Source organism: Desmodus rotundus, chromosome X (assembly GCF_022682495.2).
Source record: "Desmodus rotundus isolate HL8 chromosome X, HLdesRot8A.1, whole genome shotgun sequence".
In the NCBI taxonomy this organism is placed as follows: domain Eukaryota; kingdom Metazoa; phylum Chordata; class Mammalia; order Chiroptera; family Phyllostomidae; genus Desmodus; species Desmodus rotundus.
The window spans coordinates 51,779,410-51,799,767 of NC_071400.1; the positions used below are offsets into that span (position 1 = coordinate 51,779,410).

A 20,358-nucleotide genomic window follows, 5' to 3' on the forward strand; every position below is an offset into this window, starting at 1 on the left:
ATTGTATCATTTCATTTATATGTAGAATGTAAAAAAATGAACAAAACAGAAACAAACTCATAGATAGAACAACCTGAGGGGTACCACAGGGAAAAGGTGGAGGTAGGTGATGGAGGAAAAAGTAGGAGAAATAAGACATACAACTTCCAGTTATAAAAACAAATAAGCCACAGGGATATAGCATACCACGTGGAGGATATAATATTGCAATAATTTTGCAAGGCATTTATGGTTAATAAAATTATGTAGTGATCATATTATAAGGTATTTAAATATCAAATGACTATGTAGTACACTTTAAACTAATACAATACTGTATGCAAGATATATTTCAATAGAATATTTAAACCCAAGGTTCAGAGGTTTAAAATGGAAAAAGAAAACAAAGGAAAAATAATCTCCATAACTAGGCTTGGCATTATGAAGAGAGCAATTTTTCTCTGTTTTGTTTTACTTTTTATTGTTTGTGTGTTTTTTGACTGTAAGATAATACCATTAAGTAGAAATAAATGTATTTGTGCTAAGGACTGATATAAGGAAATGGATTGACCATAAAAGCAACTTCAAAACTATGGATTTAATGAAATAGATTCCAATTTTGTGAGCACCTACATATGTAAAGGAATCAAGTTTGAAAATACTGAAGCCAGAGTAAAGAATGACCATGAGGCGTAAAAAAGCTTTACTATTTTTGAGGAGCTTAGTTTATTTTTTGTTCATTGAGGGAAGACTGAACTTTCCTTTATTAATCTTTAAAAAATTGATAAACTACATTTTGTATTATAATGATAGTCATTTTTTGCTAGTGCCCAAAAATTCACAGGTAAATGAAAAGTTTCAACATTTTTTCTTAATGCTGTCACTTAAAAGTATTAAACAAGAGTAAACTGTATTTATTTATTCATCAAATTTTAGGAATTTTTTATTGATTTTCTATTATGATTGTCCCAATTTTTCCCCTTTGTGGAACAGACTGACAGTGGCCAGAGGATTGGGGGGAGAGGGATAATAGTGGAAAGAATGGGAAGAGACTAGTCAAAGAATAAAATTTAAAAGAAGGTTCTTTGAGTAAGCTGAATTAACCTGTTAAATGAAATCTCTTAGGCAGTTAAGATTCTCTCACCACATTGAGATAACCCCCTTTCTAGTTTAGAGCCAACACCATACCCTGAGTGCCTATATATCCATTTGGAAAAATGTGATTTCTGCAAAGGTAATTACATCAAAACTTCCCATTAAAAGTAAAAGCATATTTGGCAAAGTTTAAACCTAGTCACTGTTGCAAGAATTCCAGAACAGACAGGTATTTACTGAATCTTATTTTTGTATCTTAATACCTGCTGATAGCATCACATTTTCCCAATTTAAGTTAGATTACATTGATTTTTATGTTTTTAACTATGTGATCCTCAAAGACAGAAAAGAACAGCATGGCAGAAATTCAATTACATTTCAAATAGATGATATATTTTTGGAGAAAATCATGAAGACATGTCTTATTTGTCTCAAAAGCAGCACATTAAAGAATGTAAAAATGTTAAGAAAGGGTTATCCTTCTTAAAATAATATGTCCCACTAAGTTTAGACACACCTTGCTTTATTAATACCAGACTTAAACAGATTTTTTAGTGTATCTCACACTGCTATTATAATTTAAAAAGAAAAAGTTTAGCTCAATTTTCTCCTAATACATGGTTCTCTGAAGGGCCAGTTATTGCTGAAACTTAGAAACTAATAAAGCATAACATTCACTCTTTTCTTCAGTCCCCAGGTACAGCAAAGAGCCCGGAAATAAAGGAATAATTATTAAAACTCGGTGTTCTTCTTTTGCTCTGTTTATCCACTTAAAATGTATTTATGGATCCTTAACAGCAGGTATTTTATCTTTTCTGCAACCTAGAATGCACAGTGGGTATTAAGAGTGGTTACTGTGTTTAATGGCATGTGTATAATGTCTGTGGCAATGTAGATAAGTATGCATTATATTACTATTCTTCTAATTCCTGAGAATAAACAAGAAAAAATAAAAATTCCCTATTTTTGTATTTCTGTATCTGTTGTCTCCATGGCATCTAAGCCATGATGATTCTTTTTTTTCTCCCCCACCTCTACCCTCCCCCTTGATTTTGTCCTTGTGTCCTTTATAGTAGCTCCTATAGACCCCTCTCCCCACTAACCCCTCCCTATTAATGTGGTGAAACAGAATATTATAGGAAGTTAGAGTTTTGAGATTGCTGTCTAACAACTTCCTTTAAAATTGGTCGAGTGATCTTCCTAAGGTTACAGAGGGAAAATCTGAGATCCTGGCCTGCATTTTATGACTCATTTAATTATGGTATTTTCTATTACAAATTCATTAAGTTACCTAACCTGGAATTTATGAAATTTTCAATACATATTATTCCATTAATAACTCTCAGTCTGTCTTCTCTTAGGCTACTTATGAAATTCAAACATTTGCCAGTTTTCTCATTTATTCATGCATGCATGTCACAAATATTTATTAAACCAGAATCTATGAGATAGTTAATGTTTCTGATACAGGAGTGAGCAAAGCATATTCTCCTGTCTTATGTATCTTTGATAGTGAATGAATGGTTGCTATATTAAAATTTTTTCCCACCAGCTTTTAGAGTATATTGAAACAAATTAATATTCTGGGAGCTTCTAAAGATCTTAGATGAAGTGTTTAGCTCTCTCCTATGTTGCAATAGCTAGTATGAAACTAACTCTCTTGCCAAGAAGCACTGTAAGAATGGAATAAAAATATCAATGGCTATTTGAAGACTAGGGAGAAAAAGAAAATTAGAACCTGAGGGGTTAAATCTCAGAAAGAAGAATAAAACACAATGTATTTTTTTCTCAAATTATTTTCCAATTAAGTGTGTAGTATATAGAGGCTAAAGGAAAAGTCCTAGATTATGGGACAAACTCACTGATATCTAAAATTATGTTACCGTGACTCAGATGGAGAACAGATGACAGCTAGTGGGGGAAGTTAGGGGGTGGAGGGATTGAACAAAAAGGAGAAAGGACTAATGGACATGGACAACAGTGTGGTGGTTGCTGGGGGGAGGGGGGCATAAGGGCACTAAATGGTAATGGAAAAATACAATAAAGATTATATATTTAAAAAAATAATAAAATTATGTCACCAGTGTTATATAAGGATAAGATAAAGGGTAGAAGCTGAAAAAAATCACCAAGAATTCATGACTTAAAGCTTCCCCAATTTGGCAAAAGACAAAGCTTACAGATTCTAGAAGCTAAACAAATTTCAAACAAAAGAAATCCAAAGAAAGACACACCAAGACACATCATAGTAACTTTACTGAAAATGATGACAAATAAAAACTTTAAAGAGCAATGAGGAAATAAATAACATCTTTTTATAGAGAAAATAATTTGAAAAGACAGTTATTGTTGAAAATAATGGAGAACAGAAGGAGATGCCACAAAAGTTTTCAATTGCTGAAAGAAAAGAACTGTTAATCCAGAGTCTTATATCAAGTGAAAATATCCTCCATGAATTATGGAAAATCAAGATTGTCTCAGATGAAGGAAGACTAAGGTACTTCATTAGCACACCTATATTAAAAGAATGTCTAAGGAAACTCTCTAAAAAGAAAATAAACTTTTAAAGGTAAAAACTTGGAACTTAAAAAAAAGGAAAATAAAGATCATTGTAAGCACAAATATGGATTAAATAGGATACATATTCCTTCTGCACTTGAGTTTTTTAAGTAATGATTCAGGTTGGAAGTAAAAATTATAACACTATCTGATGTCATTCTAAATGTAGGTAGAGGAAAGAGCTAAGACAAATATAAACAGCAAAAGGTAGATGGATGTAAATTTAATTAGATTTTAGATTTTCTGTATTTCATTTGAATTTTTCAAATGATATGGATAGACTATGTATGATAAGATCTGTATGTAAAGAGAGTACCTGCAGCAACTTCTAAAAGAAGCTATACAAATATGAAAACTCAAAACACTAGAGATGAATCAAAATGGCATTCCAAAAATTGTTCAAGTAAACAAAAGAAAGGAACAAAAAAAGACAAAAAACAGAAAAAAAAATAATGGAAACCTTAATCCCTAACATATAAATAAATGCATTAAAAGTAAATGGCCAAAATGCACTTAAAAAACACATATTTTAAAAGTACATTAAAGTGACTCAAGTGTATGCTGTATATATTAAACTATCTTCAAATAATATCATATAGGCAGAATGAAGGGACATGGATAGAAAACATGTATCATGAAAATATTAATTATAAATCAAAAGGAAAATATTTCTGTAATGACATCATAAAGAGCTTCACAGATTTTCTCATTTTTGATAATCCCATTAACTGATACATTTTTTTAAAAACTCTCTTAAAAATTATCTTAAAAACCAACAGTAAATGAAGAAACAATTGTTTAGTGGTTTCATGAGCAAGATGGCAGAATAGGAGATTCCAGCCATCATACCCCCTTAGAAACATCAAATTTTAACAACCATCAGTAGACAAGAACACTTCTGTGGGAACACAGGAGGTAACTAGAAAAATTCCAGCACCCTGTTTGAGCAAAAATTATGAGAATAGATGCAAGACTTTAAGAAACATGAAAAAAGAAAACATAATCACTTACCCATGTCACCTGTCCCGTAAAACAGCATAGCTCAATGCCAAGAGAGATAAAGTTAATCTGCAGTTTCTTGTACAAGGAAAGTGAGAACAGCATGAGCACAGGGCTTCTTCGCCAGCCTTACAAAACATTGTCTAAGAAGGTACTTCTGCCTTGCCATGTCCAGATTACTGAGGAGATTGACAAGGCTGAATAATGTGAGGGGTGCTAGGAGCAAGGAAAAGGGATACAGTCTCACAGCACCAAAGCATAGATGTGAAAAACTGACCACAAATCCTATTAAATGGCTCACAGACTTCACAAAAAGTCCCTCCCATGAATCCTATGGGACACCTCATTTGAAGCCCCCCATAACTCGCTGACATGTACTTCTAGCACTGTGCACATCACTGAGACAGCACATGCAAGCTTCCTCATTCACTAGCTTCCAAAGATAGTGAATGCGAGCTCTGCAGAGCTCACAAACTCACAGAAAGCATGTTAATGACAACCAGTTGTCAGTTCAACTAAGAAAGATTGGAAGAAAGCACAACATTTTTAACACTTCAGGTCACTATCTTGGGAAAAAGAAATGGAAGACTCTGAACACCTACCCAGATCTTGTGGGATTGAGAGAAGGCACATAATCCTAAATCTTCTCCCCACAGAGAGAAAAAGAAAATCGGGGCAGGCATATCCCTAGAAAATGGGACCAAAATTAATCATTTTCCCTAGCATATAACATTTAACAGTAATTTACCTGAGTCATTCTGAATTTATGCCCTCAAGATTTTAGCAGATGATATTTAAAAGCATCTTGTTGCAACACGCAAAAGAGGATTATTACTTCCTAAGAGATGCTTAAAATAGTTTTGGCTCTGCTGAGCGCATTTTATATCTTGTAATCTCCATTACTCTTAATTGAAAAATCTAGTTTATTAGAATGATTTTAATGTGCTAAACCTCAATCATGGTTAGCCCTGGTACATTTATTTCTCAAGAATATAAAATTAAATAATTTTCTCTTTTTTTATACTCAACTTTCAATTTATTCGATGTTGGCTATAATGGTTTGAAATTATGGGCATTTCACTGACTTTGTTCACTCATTCTGATCTCTAATATACTTATTCCTTGACAATATATCACATTGTCCTGTACATTTAGAAGTGATCATTTAGAAATGCTATAAATAAGATAAGTCTGTATGAAAATAGTAAATAAGCAATTGGAGTTGAGTTTTGATTGAAATAGCTACTTCAGGTCCATTGGGAATAATTCACCTTTGAATGACTCTTTGAAATTTTGGGATGTTTGGAAGATGGCGGCGAGATAGGAGGGAGCGGAGTCCACTTCCCCTCAACACCAGTGAAATACCTAGCTGATCTGAGGAGCAGAGCGAACAGCCAACAGTATTCCAGCATTTATGAAGATCGGAGACCAAAGATAGAGGACATTGAAAGATCTGACAGTAAGAAGAGTGCTTAAGGACAATAAGGTCCCCGGGACCTGTGCAGGGACCAGGGCAGCTGAAACCCCGGCCTGGGGACAGGGGCTGCTGCAGGACTCTTGGGAGAGAGCCAGGCTGAGCTGTGTGCAGCCAGGTGCTTGTTTGGACCAGGGGGGCTTTGATTGGAAGAATTTCTCAAAAAGAAAAAGACCTAATAAATGAATTTGGCAAAACAGCTGGATACAAAGTCAATGCTCAGAGATAAAAGGCATTCCTGTATACCAACAACAAAACTACAGAAACAGAAATCAGGAAAAAAAATCCCATTTGATATAGCAACAAGAAAAATAAAGTCCCTAGGAATAAACCTAACCAAGGAGGTAAAAGACCTGTACTCAGAAAACTACACAACACTGAAGAAAGAAATTAAGGAAGACACAAAAAATGGAAGCATGTACCATGCTCATGGATTGGAAGAATTAACATCATCAAAATGGCCATACTACCCAAAGCAATTTATAGATTCAATGCAATCCCTATTAGAGTACCCATGACATATTTCACAGATATAGAACAAACATTTCAGAAATTTATATGGAACCATAAACGACCCCGAATAGCTGCAGCAATTTTGAGGAAGAAGAAGAAAGCAGGAGGGATCACAATACCTGATATCAAACTGTATTACAAGGCCACTGTCATCAAAACAGCCTGGTACTGGCATAAAAAGAGGCACATAGACCAATGGAACAGAACAGAGGCCAGAAATAAACTAAAGCCTTTGTGTTCAATTAATGTTTCACCAAGGTGGCAGGAGCATAAAATGGAGCAAAACAGCCTCTTCAACAGATGGTGTTGGGAGATCTGGACAGCTATGTGCAAAAAAATGAAACTCGATCACCAACTTACGCCATACACAAGAATAAACTCAAGATGGATAAAAGACCTAAATATAAGTCGTAACACCATAAAAGTCCTTGGGGAAAACATTGGCAGGAAAATCTCAGACATTCCACGCAGAAACATCCTCACAGACATGTCCCCTAAAGCAAGGGGCATGAAGAAAAGAATAAACAACTGGGACCTCATCAAAATAAAAAGCTTCTGCATGGCTAAGGAAAATAGCACCAAATTACAAAGAGAACCAACAGTACGGGAAAACATATTTTCTAATGATACCTCAGACAAGGGCCTGATCTCCAAAATATATAAAGAACTCACACGACTGCACTCCAGGAAGACAAACAACCCAATAAAAAAATGGGCAAAGGACTTGAACAGACACTTCTCCAAGGAAGACATACAGAGGGCCCAGAGACATATGAAAAGATGCTCAGCATCACTAGCCATCAGAGAGTTGCAAATGAAAACCACAATGAGGTACCATATCACACCAATCAGAGTGGCCAACATAAACAAATCCACAAACAAATGTTGGAGAGGATGTGGAGAAAAGGGAACCCTAGTGCACTGTTGGTGGGAATGCAGACTGGCGAGGCCACTGTGGAAAACAGTAAGGAACTTCCTCGGAAAAGTAATAATGGAACTGCCCTTTGACCCAGCAATTCCACTGCTGGGATTATACCCTTAGAACCCTGAAACACCCATCCAAAAGAACCTATGCACCCCAATTTTCATAGCAGCACAATTTACAATAGCCAAGTACTGGAAGCATCCTAAATGCCCATCAGCAAAAGAGTGGATCCAAAAACTGTGGTACATTTACACAATGGAATTCTACGCAGCAGAGAGAAAGAAGGAGCTTATACCCTTTGCAATGGCATGGATCGAACTGGAGAGCATTATGCTAAGTGAAATAAGCCAGTCAGTGAGGGACAAATACCATATGAACCCCCCTTTAACTGGAACATAAACAATAGAAGAAAAAAGAAAAGGAAATATAACCAGAGACATTGAAGTTAAGAACCATCTAACAATGGTCTGGGGGGAATGGGGAGGGGACAGTGAGGAGAGGCGATTACAGGAACTACTATAAAGGACACATGGACAAAATCAAGGAGGAGTGTGGAGAAGGGGGATGGAGGTGGGTTCGTGTGGGGGGATGGGGAGAAAAGGCATACAACTGTAATTGAATAACAATAAAATTTTTTAAAAGAGACAGAATAGAAAAAATATAATGAAATTTTGATAAGGAATAAAGGCAGTGAAAGTAGATTGAATTGTATATGCAATACCATAAAAATAGGAAATTGGAAAGTTAGTGTGAAAACTGGAGGTAGAAACTAAAGATAGAGATTTTGGTATAATATTATTTTTTAATTATTGTTCACTTATAGTTGTACTAATTTTCCCCCCATTGCTCTCACCCACCTCCCGCTGATATTTGGAATGATAACATACAAGGAGGGAATTCTGGGAATTGCAGCCCATTGACACATATGTTTTCACTATAAATGTATGCCTCATTCAGAATTAATGTTGCATGGCAAGTCATGATGGTGATTCGGGTATGCGATAAGTTCATAGACAGTGATGCTGGCATAAACATGGCAAGTAAAGAAGGAAATGCCATATCTAAAATATATTTCTTTTTCAGTGAAGATAACTCTTATCCACAAACCCTCTTTATCATGATAGAAGGTACCTGACAGGTCCTCCAAGATATGGAGAGGGCTCAGGATTTGTCATTGCTATAGATTGACTATGGACACAACAGTGATGAGAGCCAGAAATGTCTTAGGGAGGGAAACTTAATATAACTGGGCACATGCAAAATATCCACCCTTGCCAACAAAACTTTTTTTTGTGAGTTATTTTTAATAACCTCTGAAGTAGCTGGGCTTAAAATTTGACTGGCATCCATGACAGGGTCATTTTGTCGATTTAATTATTGAAATCTACCTTTTACATAAATCGTAAATGCATTTTAGGGAGAATTCACACAAGACACAAATATCCACACATTGAGACCATTCTTAGAAGTTCATTCAAATTCCTTTTTACAGATATCTTGTTAGCAATCCTTCAATTTTTTTCTTCTTAAGACCCTGATCATCTGGTCATCCTAGTAGCTCTTGTTCATGAATTAATATAGATCCATTCTTTAGGCCGTTCTGCCCCTCAGGCAACCTGGACCTCCAGATAAACACTTGGAATTCTGTCCACTTGGAAGATTACCCTTTCCCATCACCCTCTAGGGATGCCCCCTGAGTGGGGTTGTAAGGTGACAGTAGTCCACTTCTGCCTTCTGATAGAATACTGTCTGACAGAAGAAACTTCTATAAATCAAATGAAAGTTTTCTTCTCCTAAGCTAAATGGTCGTAGTGTTGTCATGATGCCATAGAAATGGATCGAGGGAGAAGTGGCAGTCAAGTAAGTACTACTGGAATACAATCAGTATGATTGCGCGAATTATTTGTGATCTCAGGACCAACTTGAGAGTGAACACTACATATTCCACTTTCATTTAATGAAGGAGGACTGGTGCTCATAGCCAACTTGATGGCTTGGTGGATCTGCTACTATCTTTTTTAATAATGGAAAGGTCCATGTGCATACTTAAATAATTACAGCAGGTCTTCAACTAACTTCATGTTGTTCAATGTCATTTTGTTATAACACTGATGAGATGCCACAAGAGCTTAACTCTTGTTTATATGAATTACCTATGGTAAAATTGGATTTATTATATGTTGGTTTGATTAAAGTCACAGGACCTATCAACAACCTTAAATGAGGCCTTATTGCACATAGGCATTCCATCTTTACCAAAGCATGAATGTCATAATAAAAATTCTGAGATTAACTTAAAAATGTCTTTATAAGTGATTTTAGCAAACTAGTAACATATAATACAGCATTGCTGAAGCTCTCCCATTATTTGAACAGGTTTTCTTTAAAGTTTTATATATTAAAATCATAAATTAAATATTTCCTTATATTAACAATAAATAAATCCCTACACTGTAAAATCCCTATAGCCACAAGAACACATTGGATTATATTTAATGCATTAGCCAATGTAAATATTTTCATAGATAAAACAAAGTTGAGGATGGATGTAATATAAAATGGAAACAGCAACATTGTCTTGTTCTTTCAAGGGGTATTCCTTCCAGAGTAACAGTCTCCTAGAATAAATTTAATTCACCACAATGGCAGTGACTATGTAATACTCAAAACTTGACAAGATTATATATATATATGCTTCTCAATGGATGAGTTTTCCAAGACACATTTGATCGACATTTATGGATCATGAAATGCTGAGGAAGACTCCCTGATGTGATAAGAAAATAAGATGTATTTAGGAGTAAGCATTACAAGAAAAGAGTTGGCATCATGAGGGTTACATAATTCAGGAGTCACTGCTGGATTCTCTTATATATAGCCCGTTTCATATTTTATATTTACCTCTGTGATTTTCAAAATGAAAGATTCTGGTTTTGAAAGTCAATCTTGGTCCTAGTGTTTCCCAAATCTTGTTTCAAAGTATGAAAGCAGAAGAAGAGTAAGCAAATATTTACTTATAACACCACTGTAAACAACTAGTCTTTTTAAAATTTTTATTGTTATTCAATCACAGTTGTATGCCCATTCCCAACATCCCTCCACCCCACCCCAGCTGAAACCACCTTCCTCCCCCACATCCACCCTCCCCCTTGATTTTGTCCATGTGTACTATATACTAGTTCCTGTAAGCACCTCTTCCCACAGTCCCCACCCCACTCTCCCCTGGCTATTCTTAGATTGTTCTTAACTTCAATGTCTCTGGTTATATTTTGTTTGCTTTTTTCTTCTATTGATTATGTTCCAGTTAAAGGTGAGATCATATGGTATTTGTCCCTCACTTCCTGGCTTATTTCACTGAGCATAATGCTCTCCAGTACCATCCATGCTGTTGCAAAGGGTATAAGCTCCTTCTTTCTCTCCGCTGCATCGAATTCGATTGTGTAAATATACCATAGTTTTTGGATCCACTCGTTTGCTGATGGGCACTTAGGTTGCTTCCAGTACTTGGCTATTGTAAATTGTGCTGCTATGAAAATTGGGGTACACAGGTTCTTTTGGATTGGTGTTTCAGGGTTCTTAGGGTATAATCCCAGCAGTGGAATTGCTAGATCAAACGGGAGTTCCACTTTTAGTTTTCTGAGGAAATTCCATACTGTTTTCCACACTAGCCTCACTAGTCTGCATTCCCACCAACAGTGCACTAGGGTTCCCTTTTCTCCGCATCCTCTACAACATTTGTTTGTGGATTTGTTTATGTTGGCCACTCTGACTGCTGTGAGATGGTACCTCATTGTGGTTTTGATTTGCATCTCTCTGATGGCTAGTGATGCTGAGCATCCTTTCATTATCTCTGGGCCCTCTGTATGACTTCCTTGGAGAAGTGTCTGTTCAAGTCCTTTGCCCATTTTTTTATTGGGTTGTTTGTCTTCCTGGAGTGGAGTCATGTGAGTTCTTTATATATGTTTGGAGATAAGGCCCTTGTCTGAGGTATCCTTGGCAAATATGTTTTTGCGTACTGTTGGTTCTCTTTGTAATTTGGCGCTGTTTTCTTTAGCCATGCAGAAGCTTTTTATTTTGATGAGGTCCCATTTGTTTATTCTTTTCTTCATCCCCCTTGCTTTAGGGGAAATATCTGTGAGGATGTTTCTGTGTGGAATGTCTGAGATTTTACTGCCAATGTTTTCCTCAAGGACTTTTATGCTGTTACGACTTATATTTAAGTCTTTTATCCTTCTTGAGTTTATTTTTGTGTATGGCGCAAGTTGGTGATCGAGTTTCATTTTTTTGCATGAGGCTGTCCAGATCTCCCAACACCATCTGTTGAAGAGGCTGTTTTGCTCCATTTTATGCTCCTGCCTCCCTTGTCAAATATTAATTGACAGTAAAGACTTGAGTTTATTTCTGGGCTCTCTGTTTTGTTCCATTGGTCTAAGTGCCTCTTTTTATGCCACTACCAGGCTGTTTTGATTACAGTGGCCTTGTAATACACTTTGATATCAGGTATTGTGATCCCTCCTGCTTTCTTCTTCTTCCTCAAAATTGCTGCAGCTATTCGGGTTCGTTTATGGTTCCATATAAATTACTGACGTGTTTGTTCTATATCTGTGAAATATGTCATGGGTACCCTAATAGGGATTGCATTGAATCTAAAAATTGCTTTGGGTAGTATGGCCATTTGATGATGTTAATTCTTCCAATCCATGAGCATGGTACATGCTTCCATTTTTTGTGTCTTCCTTAATTTCTTTCTTCAGTGTTGTGTAGTTTTCTGAGTACAGGTCTTTTACCTCCTTGGTTAGGTTTATTCCTAGGGACTTTATTTTTCTTGTTGCTATATCAAATGGGATTTTTTTCCTGATTTCTGTTTCTGCAGTTTCGTTGTTGGTGTACAGGAATGCCTTTGATTTCTGAGTATTGACCTTGTATCCAGCTGTTTAGGCAAATTCACTTATTAGGTCGAGTAGTTTTTTGGTGGAGTCTATAGCATTTTCCATGTACACTATCATGTCATCTGTAAACAGTCAGTTTTATTTCCCCCTTTCCAATTTGGATGACTTTTATTTCTTTTTCTTGTCTGATTGCTGTGGCTAGGACTTCCAATACTATGTTGAATAGGAGTGGTGAGAGAGGGCATCCTTGTCTTGTTCCTGATCTTACTGGGAATGCTCTAAGTTTTTGTCCATTGAGTATGATGTGGGCTGTAGGTCTCTCATATATGGCCTTTATTATGTTGAAGAATGCTCCCTCTATTCTCACTTTGCTTAGTGTTCTAATCATAAATGGGTGCTGTACCTTATCAAATGTTTTTTCCGCATCTATTGATATGATCATGTGATTTTTGTCTTTGCTGTTGTTCATGTGATGTATTATGTTTATTGATTTGCAAATATTGTACCATCCTTGCATCCCTGGGATGAATCCGACTTGGTCATGGTGGATGATCTTTTTAATGTATTGCTGGATGCGGCTTGCCAATATTTTGTTGAGAATTTTAGCGTCTATGTTCATCAGAGATATTGGCCTGAAGTTTTCTTTCTTCGTTGTGTCTTTATCTGGTTTTGGGATTAGGATGATGCCGGCTTCATAAAAAGAGTTTGGGAGTCTTCCATCAGGCTGGATTTTTTCGAATAGTCTGTGAAGGATAGGGGTTAGCTCTTCCTTAAATGCTTTGTAGAATTCTCCTGTGAAGCCATCTGGTCCAGGGCTTTTGTGTGCTGTGAGTTTTTTGATGACTGCTTCCATTTCGCCTGCTGTTATTGGTCTGTTCAGTTTTTCTGCTTCTTCTTCATTCAGTTTTGGAAGATCACATTTTTCTAGAAATGTGTCCATTTTACCTAGGATTTCAAATTTCTTGGCATACAGATCTTCGTAGTAATTTCTTACAATCCTTTGTATTTCTGTGGTATCAGTTGTAATCTCTCCTCTTTCTTTTCTAATTGTTTTTATTTGGGTCTTGTGTCTTTTTTTCTTGATGGGCCTACTTAAAGGCTTGTCGATTTTGTTTATCTTTTCAAAGAACCAGCTTCTGGATTCATTGATCCTTACAATTGTGCTTTTAGTCTCTATGTCATTTAACTCTGCTCTGATCTTGGTTATTTCCTTCCTTCTGCTTGCTCTGGGCTGTCTTTGTTGTTGTTCCTCCAGTTCTTGTAGGCCTAGGGTGAGGTTGTTTGTTTGAAATGTTTCCATCTTTTAAGGTACGCCTGTATTGCCATGAACTTCCCTCTCAGGACTGCCTTTGCTGTGTTCCATCGGTTTTGGGTTGTTGTGAGTTCATTTTCATTTGTTTCCAGAAAGTTTTTGATTTCTTCCCTAATCTCATTCTTGACCCATTCATTGTTTAATAGCATGCTATTCAGTCTCCATGCTTTTGAGTGTTTTGGGTTTTTTCCTTTGGGGTTGGTTTTTAGTTTCCGTCCCTGTGGTCAGAGAAAATGCTTGATATGATTTCAATTTTCTTGAATTTGTTGAGGCTTGCTTTGTGTCCTATCATGTGGTCTATCTTTCAGAAAGTTGCATGTACATTTGAAAAGAATGTGTATTTTGTTTCTTTGAGATGAAAAGCTCTGTATATATCAATTAAGTCCATTTCCTCTAGGGTATTGTTAAGTGACACAATATCCTTGTTGATATTTTGATTGGAAGACCTGCCCATTTTTGATAGTGGGGTGTTAAAGTCCCCTACTATAATTGTGTTCCTGTCAATATCTTTCTTGATGTCCTCCAAGATTTTCTTAATGTCTTTGGGTGCTCCTATGTTGGCTGCATAGATATTGAAAATGTTTATGTCTTCTTGGTGGATTCTTCCTTTGAGCATTATGAAGTGACCTTCTGGGTCTCTCTTTATGGCCCTTCTTTGGAAGTCTATTTTGTCTGATATGAGTATTGCTACCCCTGCTTTTTTTTCCTGTCCATTTGCTTGGAAAATTTGTTTCCAGCCCTTCACTTTCAGTCTGTGTAAGACTTTTGTCCAGAGATGGCTCTCTTGTAGGCAACATATGTGTGGATCATGTTTTCTTATCCATCCAGCTATTCTATGTCTTTTGATTGGAGCATTTAATCCATTTACGTTTAAGGTTATTATCGATAGGTAGTTATTCATTGCCATTTTTTCCTACCTGTGATCCTCTCTCTTTCTCTTTTCCTTCCTTTCCTTAAAGCAGTCCCTTTACCATCTCTTGGAGAGCTGGTTTGGTGGAAGTGTATTCTTTTAGACTTCCTGTGTCTCAGAAACTCTTTATTTGGCCTTCTATCTTGATTGAGAACCTTGTGGGTAAAGTAGTCTTGGTGGCAGGCCTCTGGTTCTCATTACTTGGAATATGTTTTGCCATTCTCTTCTGGCTTGGAGCGTTTCCATTGAGAATTCAGTTGCTAACCTTATTGGGGCTCCCTTGTATCTTCGTGTGTCTCCCTGGCTGCCTTTAAGATCCTCTCTTTGTCTTGGAATTTTGCCATTTTAATTATGATGTGTCTTGCAGTGGGCCTGTTTGGGTTCCTCTTGCTTGGGACTGTCTGTGTTTCCTGGATTTGGGTGACTTTTTCTCTCCTGCGATGAGGGAAATTTTCCATCAACACTTTTTCAAACAGGTTTTCTATCCCTTGCTCTTCTTCTTCTCCTTCTGGTATTCCTCTTATTTGGATATTGTTATGTTTCATGTTGTCCTGCATTTCCTTAATCCCTCTTCATTCTTTCTGAGCCTCTTTTCCTTTTCTTGCTCTTTCCAGGTGGTTTTTTCTACTTGGTCCTCCAGCTTGCTCATCTGATCCTCTGCTTCATCAAGTCTGCTTTTCATTCCTTCTACTGTGTTCTTCAATTCAGAAATTGTATTCTTCATTTCCTCTTGGCTCTTGTTGATAGTTTCTATTTCCTTTTTCATGTTTATATTGTTTGTAGTGAGTTCATTGTAGTATCCCTGTAGATTATGGTAGTTCTCTTTGAGCTCAGCGAGCTCACTGACCTTTCTGATAACCATTGCTTTGAACTCAGTATCTGATAGTTCACTTGCCTCTTTTTCAGTTAGCATTCTTTCTGGGGCTTCCTCCTTTCCTTTCATTTGGGGATTGTTTCTTTTTCTTCCCATTGTTTGTGAGACTCTTCTTGTTAGTCTGTGCTTCTTAAATTGATCTATTCTGACTCCCTGGGTTTATGGTATGAACTTCTATGGTAGAATGCCAATGGGATTCAGTGGTGCTGTCTCCTTAATCTCCTGTTCTCACTGGTCTTGAGCTGACGTTTATGTGTTTATCACGGTCTAACCCTGGTCTTTTCAGCACTCCAGGTTTCTTGTCTCACCTGTGGGAAATAGAGGACGGGGGGGAAAAAAAAAGAAAAAAAAAGAAGAGAAGGAGGGAAAAAGGGAATAGAAAAGGAAAGGAAGGAAGGAAGAAGGAATAAAGAAATATCAGAGGCAAGATAAGAAGGAATTCTCATAAAAATTAAAACAAAAGAATAAATAAAAGAAGGCAGGAAGAAGGAATAAAATAGGTAAAGGATGGAAGGAAGAAGGAATAAAAGAAAGAAAGAAGGAGTGAAAAGAAGAAGGAATTTAGGGTGAAAGGAGGAAAGAAAAAATGGTCTTCTGCTCTCTTCAAAGCATTCAGGTTAGTTCTGCTGGTCTTCCTGTCTGTGGAAAGGGTTGGGGTGGTTGGAAGGATTGGTTTCACCTGTCTCCCTTCCTGAGCCACACTCTTCGCTGTTGTTCAGCCTTCAGTCCAGTTCCTCCAGGTCATTCTGCTTCCCACTAGGCCTTTAGTTCACCAGCTGTGCTGTCCTTGAGTTGCACCTATTGGGGGCAACTCACATTCCACCTTCTTGCTCTTTGCTGTCTTAGATGCTAGGGGCTCTCGGTGCTGCTATGGGGTAGTTCAGCCCCCTACTGGTTCGAGTCTTTCCAGGGAATGCAGTCTCCCCTAGACCTGCAGCTCCCCTCTGCTGGGCGTTCTGCCTTCCTCCTGCTAGAGAGCCAATGGGCCCTCCAGGGTTCTGTGAGCAGAGGCTAGGCCAGAGTTTTTCACAACCGGTGGTGCTTTTGGGTTTGGTGGCCTGCAGGCAGCCAGGCTGTTGATAGGATTATGTGGCCGAACTTGGCTTTGGCCCTGGGTTGGCTGCTGGTCCTTGCTTTGGGTCTGTGCTCTGGGGCAGCCAGCCACTGATCTGGTTGCGCACCCACCCGAGGTTTCAGGTGTGGGCACCCAGCTGGGGTTTAGGTGTGCGCGCCCACCCGGGCGCTTTTTGTTTGTGAGCCCAGGCAGCAGGGCCTCTTATCAGGGCTCACGCCCACCCGGAGTTTCTGTTGTGGGCCACCAGTCCGCTAATCTGGGTGCACGTAACTGGGCTTCAGAGGAGTGCCGGGGCTGCTTTTCTGCATTCACAGTCCAGGGGCTGAGGGGGGAGGGGAACCAGAGGCGGAGGTTGCTGCAGAGAGTTCTCTAACTAGCTGCCTAGTGCCTCTATTTTCTTTTCCTTTTTGAGAAATTCTTCCTATTCAAGCCCCCCTGGTCCAAACAACCACCTGGCTGCTCACACAGCTCAGCCTGGCTCTCTCCCAATAATCCTGCAGCAGACCCTGCGCCTGGGGCCTGGGCTTCAGCCGCCTTGGTACCCGCGCTTGTCCCAGGGACCTCATTGTCCTTAAGCACTCTTCTTACAGTCTGATCTTTCAATGTCTTCTATCTTTGGTCTCCAATCTTCATATATGCTGGATTACTGTTGGCTGTTCACTCTGCTCCTCAGATCAGCTAGGTATTTCACTGGTGTTGAGGGGAAGTGGACTCTGCTCCCACCTATCTCGCCACCATCTTCCTTCCCACTCCAAAAACTAGTCTTAACCCAAGTTTCTCAAAAACTTATTCTATGTACTTTTTGCCTTTATGTGTGAGATGAATTATTGATGTGTGGAAAAAGAAAAATCTTCAGCAGCAGTCATTCTGGTATTGGGACTGGAAGACATGGCTATTTGGGCAGCTCCTAATATTAAAAAAAAAAAAATTATACTAACTTCCTTGCAAAGACTTTGTCACACCGTGAAATCTCAGTGGGTGCAAATCTGTTGTGAGGGCAGGAAAACTCCCACTGACTCACTGGATGTTTGTTTGCAGATAGAAAATTGATTGAGTAAAATTCTTTACTGAGCAACTTTTCAACAAGGACACTAGGTGATGCAAAACAACTACAAAAACAAAAATTGTATATTCTTTGGCTGTTTGGATACAAATGAAAGTGTCAAACATATCTTTTGGTCCTCTAAATTTACTCTACAGGCAAATAAACAGCAATAATATCAACAGGCCTCACATAAATTGAAGAAAATAGCCTTCCTAGAGTTATGTATTCTAAGCCTGATTCAGAATGTGGCACATTGCCTTGGGATTGCTTTTGCCTAGGTGTCTGTCCTTCACTCTTTTGTTTGTTTGTTTTTGTTATTCAATTACAGTTGTGTGCCTTTTCTCCCCATCCCTCCACCCCACCCCAGCTGAACCCCCTTCCTCTCCCCTCCCCCTAGATTTGGTCCGTGTGTCCTTTATAGTAGTTCCTTTAATCCCCTCTCCTCACTGTCCCCTCCCCACTCCCCCCTGCCCATTGTTAGATTGTTCTTAACTTCAATGTCTCTGGTTATATTTTGTTTCTTACAAGCCAGATGGTGAGGGACAAATACCATATGTCCTTCACTCTTAAAGGTTAGCTGCTGGTACCCTTATAACTACTTCTCAATATGGCACAGGGTCACTTAATGATGTAATGACAAGCATGAATTATGGATCCAAAGAACTTAATTTTACAGAAATGCTAAGAAAATGGGGACCACTGAGTTAATTTATTATTAATAAATAACTGAATAAAACATGATTTGTGAGGACCTGATAGTTATAAAGCTATATATTTATTACAGCTTTTTGAAATATGCTGGTTCCCATTCACACCAAACAGGCACATGGTTACAGGTCCTGCAGGATTTTCTGATTTCTGTCAATGATTCATTCATTTTGTCGATCACCCCTTTTGTATTAAGACTCCTTCTGGGAACATAATACATATTAATTCACTTAATCTTCACAAAGATTGTATAAGGCAGGCCTTCCCATAAACCGCATTTTACAGTTGAGGATATTGAGATGGGGAGAAGTTGAATATAGGCGCTTTAAATGTAGACCCCACATTTTTTTGTTGTTGTTGTATTTTCAATACAACTTTATTCTCATTCTAAATGAAAGGAATGGGCATGGCAGTAACAAACAAGGTTTCACCAATGAATATAGTGATGAGACTGTGGCAGTCTTATGGTTGAAACTTGATAAGGAAACAACTGCATTCCAAAACAGCTAAATAAACAGGTTAAAAAAATGAAGGTATTTTTAAACTGCCACATTCACTACAAAACACATTCATCTCTCAGCCACAACCACAGGTTCTTCCAAACTTCAACAACAGGTTCTGCTTAGCTATATAATAAAGTGGCAAACACGTTGCACCACTAACATCACAGGTCAGTTGTCTATAGAACTAGACTTCTGACGCTGGGCTCCAGCTTCCCTTTCTCACAGGTCGTCATCCTCACCCAAAAGAGTGGTAGCCTGAACAACCTCTAGGTCATGCCCATAATGTGCTGCCAAAGCTGGTCCATGACAACTTCTGGTGGGGACAAGAACAGGCATGGTGACAAACTCCAAGTTAGGGTATCCAATTAGTTTTCTAGCAAGCCAGAGGAAGGGCTTTTCAAAGTTGTAGTTACTTTTAGCGGAAATGTTGTACTGCTACAGATTCTTCTTTCAGTGGAAGACAATCTATTTTGCCTTTACTTGCCTGTCCTTAACGTACCCCCTTTGTTGTCACACAACACAATGAGGATGTTTTCACACACTCATACAAGGCCTATATGTCAGTTAGTCTCATTATTGTAAGTACCCCTTGAAGTTACATCAAACATTATAATGAATGGCATTCTGGGCTTGGGTGTAATAGCAATCTCAACCTGCAAGCTTCTCCTGCCCCACTGTATCCTACTCATTGAAGTTAATAGGTTGCCTGTTGATATGGAACATGAGGGGATGAATCTCAACACCCAAGGTGGATGCATACTTCTTAAATTCACAAGTCAGATGATGTTTCATGAATGTAATTTTCCCAACCCCACCATCACCAACCAATACAATCTTCAACTAAACTTAAGGTTCTCCTTGGGTTGCCATGGTGATGTTACTTCCAGAAGTGTCTCCCAGTCCATCTCACTGAGCCCATATTCTAAACCACTATGCTATGCTGCTTCAAAACCATAGGACACAATTACTTAGGTGTCAAATATTGTATATCTTTCTTTATTTCTCCTTCTGTTTTCAGAACCAGTTTTGAAGTCATAATCAAATCCATACCATCTTTTAAATTATCACTGCTTCCCACCACCCAATTCCTGGAAAATGTCATATATTCCAGAGAAATACAGAGTGTACTAATTGACTGGTCCATCTTTTTTCACTCTTCACCTCTAATTTATCAAGAAAAAGCTACAAGATTAATCTCTATGAAGCACAACCTGATTTATGTGCCCATATATGTGTTACTTGCTCTAATATAAGAACCTGTCCAATTTTTGAAACACCATTTATTGAATAAACTATCTTTAGACCATTATATGTGCTTGATTTTTCTATTGAATATCAATTAGCTATAACGCTATGAGTTTATTTCTGGGCTCTCTATTCTGTTCCATTGATCTATGTGTCTGTTCTTATGCCAGTACCAGACTACTTTGATTACCATGGCCTTAAAATATAGTTTGATATTAGGTAGGGCGATTCTTCCAACTTGTACTTCTTTCTC

General features: G+C 37.9%; 1 pseudogene; it reads right to left on the reverse strand.

Annotated features, from left to right (window-relative positions):
* Positions 1 to 19,079: 19,079 nt before the first annotated feature.
* Positions 19,080 to 19,730, reverse strand: LOC112308256 (GTP-binding nuclear protein Ran-like; annotated as a pseudogene).
* Positions 19,731 to 20,358: the final 628 nt, after the last annotated feature.